Source organism: Cannabis sativa, chromosome 2, assembly GCF_029168945.1.
Source record: "Cannabis sativa cultivar Pink pepper isolate KNU-18-1 chromosome 2, ASM2916894v1, whole genome shotgun sequence".
NCBI lineage: Eukaryota > Viridiplantae > Streptophyta > Magnoliopsida > Rosales > Cannabaceae > Cannabis > Cannabis sativa.
Genome location: NC_083602.1, coordinates 8,275,326 through 8,281,325, shown reverse-complemented (window position 1 = coordinate 8,281,325; position 6,000 = coordinate 8,275,326). Strand labels below are relative to the sequence as shown.

General features: G+C 34.6%; 1 pseudogene; it reads right to left on the bottom strand.

Annotated features, from left to right (window-relative positions):
- Positions 1-2,303: 2,303 nt before the first annotated feature.
- LOC133034728 (uncharacterized) lies at positions 2,304-5,741 on the bottom strand (annotated as a pseudogene).
- Between the last annotated feature and the right edge of the window lie 259 nt (positions 5,742-6,000).

Below are 6,000 nucleotides of genomic sequence, written 5' to 3'. Positions count from 1 at the left end.
TAAAACTAAATACAACTACGATTCTATAAAACACCGAAGCTTTGCGGCATCTAAAGATTTGTGAAGAAAAGAAAAAGCTCTTAGCTACTTTGGAGTGCTTGCCTCTTGAAAGTTTTCCATTAAGAAAGACATTAAAGCAACCTTTGCGGTATCACTTTCGGCGTCTTTCGAAGTGTTGAAGGATCCAAGAGCTCTCAAAAATTTGGTCACCAAGCATGCTTGTTGCCATAAACCGAGTGGCCTCGGGACACCGATCACATTCACAAAAGTACACCGGCAAGCCGAAATTTCTCTGTCTAGCATATTTCTCAGTTGCTTCTTGATGGACAATAGTTTTATATATATACATGAGTGAAATTTCATTAGTCTTAAAAAATTTAAGGGTTCAAAAGAACATTTCTAACAAAGACTAATGTGCTTTAGTTCAATTTTGTGTAACTTATAGAAGTTGACACCATGAACTTTGATAGTTTAAAATAAGAAACACATGAATACTATGGATGATTAGAGATAATGAAAAATCTAAAATATTAGGACTAAAACATAATACTCTCGAGAAATTAAACTATTGACAATCCCAACAAAAATAACTTCACTTCAATAGATACTACCTAATTACCTTTACGTATAACATAGAATTATATATACATATACTTTGAAATTATGTACCTTTAGTCTCCTCACCATCACCAACACCGATGCCCAAATCATCATTGCATCTTGAGAATCTCCGAGTTTTTCTTCGATGCTTCGTTCTCCCTTGTTGGTTTTGATTATTGTTGAAGAATCTAAACCATAATGAAAAGCAAAAGGATGTTACGGCCAACAAATTTCATAATCTTTACAATCCTTTTTATTCTATATCAATCTTTCACCACATATAAAGGTACATATGACCTTTTAATAGCAATATGATACTTATAAGAGACATGTTTCTACATCACTAGCCAAAGAAGTACCATCAAAAAATGATATGGTTTATAATCTCAGCTATTGTTTAACTTAACAAGCAATTATTATTATCATTATTTTTTTGGAGTAGTTTCTGAGTATGGTAAATCAAGTTAGCTTAAGAAAGCTTTTAAAAACTTACTAAGTTGAAGCTCCTTACCACTTTTCAAGCCAGAAACATTCGATCGAATATCAAGATTCTGGTTGCTTTCTTCAACCATAGGTGTTGCAACAGCATGTTCAGCCTATGCCATTGATGACACAATCGAATAAGAATCAATATGCTTAATGAAAGAAACTAATTGGGGACAAACCATTATATAACACAAGAAAGAAGGAAAGAAAGTGAACCAGGAGGTGGAGAATTGAAGTGAAGAAAAGCAAGCATGGCACCATGGTTATGGGCTTGTTTGTTGGATTTGAAGACGACGAAAGAGTCAAAAGAAATGCCATTGACTCAAACAGAGGCTCCAAAGAGAGGGTTATGATCTGGCCCATATCTCATAGAGGTGTACTTTGGTAAACCCCATTGATTCTTGTGGCAAAGCTCCTGCAGCCTTCGACTTGTACATTCTTTTTCTCTTTCTCTTAGTGTTGAAGTATTGAACTTGCTTACCGAAGAACTCTTTAAGAAGATGAACATCAAATGCATAGTTTCCAAGTTTTTTTATATGGTTGTTAGTTACCAAAGGACATCAAAGGCTTTTCCCACGTGTTAAAGACAACACACACATATTGCTGTGCTTTGTTTTCCATGTCTAACATATGACTATATGAGCACCAATAAACTAATCGGTTCCACGAAATTAAGAGAATTATATTTCTTTATTCTTTTTAGGTGTACTACTACCTTTTCTCGCTAATCATGCTTATTGAACCGGCTTCACTTCCCATTCAATAAGTATGCGTTACTATACTAGTCTCACTCTTAACATACTTTTATATACAATTATTCCCAACAATTTCCAACCTTTAATTGGAGATGTTATTTAACTAAAGTAAAGGGATTATTAAATAACATTGTGCATTATGTACTATTGTTTTCTTTTCTTTTTTTTTTTTTTTTTTTTTTTTTTCTCGAAAGGGCACTTATACTATTGTATTTAAGCGATTTAGGATAAATTTTATTTTTCTAAAAACTATATATAACATCGAATTAGTTATATTTCTTTAACCAGAGTGGCCTTAAAGCGCTTTCATCAAGTTAAAAAGTACATGTTGAATCAATTAAAATAAAAGGTTAAAAAATACATGACAAAAAGAAGAAAAAAATTACCCAAAATGTGGTCACTAACTGTCCTTTCAAAAAGTTTAAGTTTTAAAGTTTTATAATTCAATGAAATTCTGGTCAATTTATCAAACACAAAATTTTGTTAAAAAAAAACAAGAAGTGATATCATTTACAAAGCCCTAGGGGTTTATTTTTATTGTGTAAAACTGCACACAAACAGTAACATCTCCAGTGCAAGAGAGGGCATGAGAGGAAGACGACCCGAAAGTAATTTTAACAATCCATACTCTACAAAAACGACTGAGACCAAAGTCACCAAACCAAGAAGCCATTCAGTTCAACATTCAAAGAAAATGGAAGATGACAACAGAAACTAAGTTTGGTGACTGGCAACAATCTTTCTGAACAAAAATAATCATTAAATCCAAAACAACCACCCTATTCATGTATAATCTATACATGGCCCTATGACTCATCTATACACTTCCAAAAAGGCCCCAGTTGTTGACTTTAAACGTTGAGACAGCAAGTTTGAAGACCTCAAGCATTGGCACACATCCAGAAAGCTCAGCAGGAGTGGCAGCACCAGCCCCGACGGCGGTAGCACTTTCACTCAATGGACTGAAAACAATAAGGAAAGTGTGAGGGTGTCGGAAATATTAACACAACACAAAACAGTGTTGTTACCATCTATTTCTGTTCAAACATTTGGGAACTGAACCACAATCGGAGAATCTAACACAAGGAGGGTGCAGAGGAGGAAGATTATGCTCTGCCTCTTTACATTACTAAAGCACTGCTGGCAGGAAAATTTATGTTGAGAGGAAATAAATTTGTATCCTTGAAATTCAACATCTTAACATTTGGAAGAAAAAGATGCATTAATTTTACACTTGCAACTAATATGCATAAATTGACTGAATGTTGTAAGTATATTCATGTGTAGATGCTCTTCTTTTAGGTGTTATTTATTCAAGTATAGGTGATAGCATTTAATCAATGATTTGTACTCTCAGAAAGAAAAGCAAAAAACCGAGAACTTGTTGCAGCAGAACACAAACTCCTAGTACTTACTTTATATGAATCGGCTCATATGCAGAAATTAGGATATCCGTGTTAACTTCTTTAAGACGAACATTTGCAACATATACCCACAAGATAACAATAAAATATTAATAGAGCACAGAAACACTAAACCGTTATTAGCTGGTGGAAAGAAAATCCTAAACTAGATTTAAAAAAGAAGAGAAATAACTTACCCTCACAACATTTTGTGCTTCCCTACCTTGCCGTCCCTTAGAGATAGCCTATGTTCAAGTAACCAAAATAATGAATTGATATGAGCCCAAAAGGTTAATACAGTTTAAATTTGAGATTCTTCAAAGGAAGTTTGATAAACAAAGAATATTTTCCATGCAATGGAGAAACTACAAGCCATGCTTCAAAAGCACTTCTTGCAATCATCATAGTTCTTCGTAAATGTTTCTAATGGCAGTTCAATACAAATTATTTGGAAAGAAAATATTCAATACCGATAATGATTAATCAGGTGATGAAGCAGCACACTGTTTCACTATTTCTCTTCCATTCCATATCAGTCATCAGGAAAGGAAAAGGATATATTATGTAAGGTTACTTGAAAGAAAATGTTGAAATATATACATATTTGAACACAATTTCCCTTTTGTTTTTTCATCTTTGTCCCTACAGAAGAGGCACATTGAAGGAAGTAGAAGAACAGATACCTAGCATCAATAATCACAAGTTTACGACAGATACAAGGTTGGTGACATTTATGATTCCACACAATAGACCAAAGGCCAATCATCCATTACTTAAATGTGAAGGCAAACTAAAGAAAGTAAAAACCCATAACCAACAGCAAACACAACCTAAAAGATTACTATGGACACATACCATTTGGCCTACTGCAGTTATAATGACAGCAGGTGTGCTCCTATAGCACAGTCCAGGGGCCTAAGTCACTGCTGACTGTTCAATCACCTGAATTTTAATTTGAGGCAAATTAGTCTTTGGCACAATAGTTTGAATCATATCTCAGCTACTATTGGGGAAACTTTTCTCATATCCAAATATTGCGAAAGCTAGTATCATAATATATCGGCATTTAATTACCATCTTACATAGATAGAAACTAGAGAATAAGAACTGAAGAGGACTAAATTAACATGTACGCATTTATACGAAACAAATTGGATAACCCTTTCAAAATAAAACCATAAACAATCTAAGACAAGGAAAATATGATCAAGTTAGCAATTGATAGATGAATACACAATTAATGAGTGTGAACAATAATAGGGAAAAATTTAATTACCACGCAGCCTTCAGATTCTTGTTCAGAGGCAAGGTCTTGAAGAAACCATGAAGCACTTCCATCATCACCAACTTCTTCCTTCAATTCTAATATCTCAAAGATCAAACTTTCATCCCGGGAAGGATCCACAAACACCTCCTTTAAACCCACAAAATAATTAAGAAAAACAATCAATAATGCATAAATAAACAACATAAGTGAAAGAAAAAAACAAATCTTTAATGCCCAGAAGCTTAAAATGAAAAATTGGGTATTCAAAGAAACGAAGTGAAAACTAGAAAGAAGCATAGCTCCTCAGTCCTCACCTGATGATCTGGAACTTCTCGAATATTACTTTTTTTGTGAGATAAAATTAAAATAAAATAAATAAATAAAAAGAAAAAAAAATACCTGGAACCTTTGAGGGAAGGTGCTAGTTAAGGCACCGGCGAACAGAGGGCGTTCTAAGTGGAAACCTTCAGGCATTTTATGCTATTTTACGATACAGAAAATGTTATACAGATTTAAATCCTAAAAAATGGAATGCAACGAGTTAAAAGAAACACGAAGCCAAAAAAATTAATTCTAAACTTGTATTGTATGATAAACCCAGCGTGAAGGAAGAAAATCAAGCCCTATGAGAACTAATACCGAGCAATAACAAAAATTCATACATAAGGCACGAAGAGATAGACATAGAAAGAAAGAAAGAAAGAAAGGAAAAAAAAAATACTAAAACGACATACACGGTCTTAGAGGACGAAGCAACTGCGCCGCCGCCGGTGATTGGGTTCCTTGGTCGAGAGGGAAAAAGAGGTTTTTGGTCTCTCTGACTCTGTTGTGCAGTGAGATGAGGAGTGGAGAGTCGGATAGCATCATTTTTACACTAACTGAGAAGAACAACTTTTGATTTGGTTTGGTTTAAGGAAGAAAAAATCCCACATCGACTTGTTATAGCTTTTTTAATATGTTTATATTGATTACTTTATACAGTCCTATCGCCGGGTCCAGTCACGTGGGCCTGTAACCAAGTGGGGCAAAGTAGTTGGGATGCATCTGGTGGGCCGTACTCCCTAGTCATATGGATGGTGCTCTCTCCGCCCACCCTTATAGGGACGTGGTACCATTCCTATAAGATGGTTAGGAGCTTCAAGTGGCTGAAGTCTGAAGCACCGCACGCTGCCAACCTGGGGAGTAGAGTTGACAAGCATGTGACCCTCTGAGGGTTCATTATAAAGCACCATCTCACCCTTAACGCCCACACGTTGCAAGCAAATATTTTTTATTACATCACTAAATAATATATTTTTTTTTATTACACAAAGCACCGTATAATATTAATATTATAGTTTAATTTTGGGGCTAACCTTAGGGAGTAGAGGTGTTGGCTTATTAGGAGGCATGCATACGATCGAAGATTCATAATAGAGAAATGCTAATTACAACTTCATAGTTAATCTCTATGTCCGAAATTACATGCCGAAATATTTTGTTTTAATTT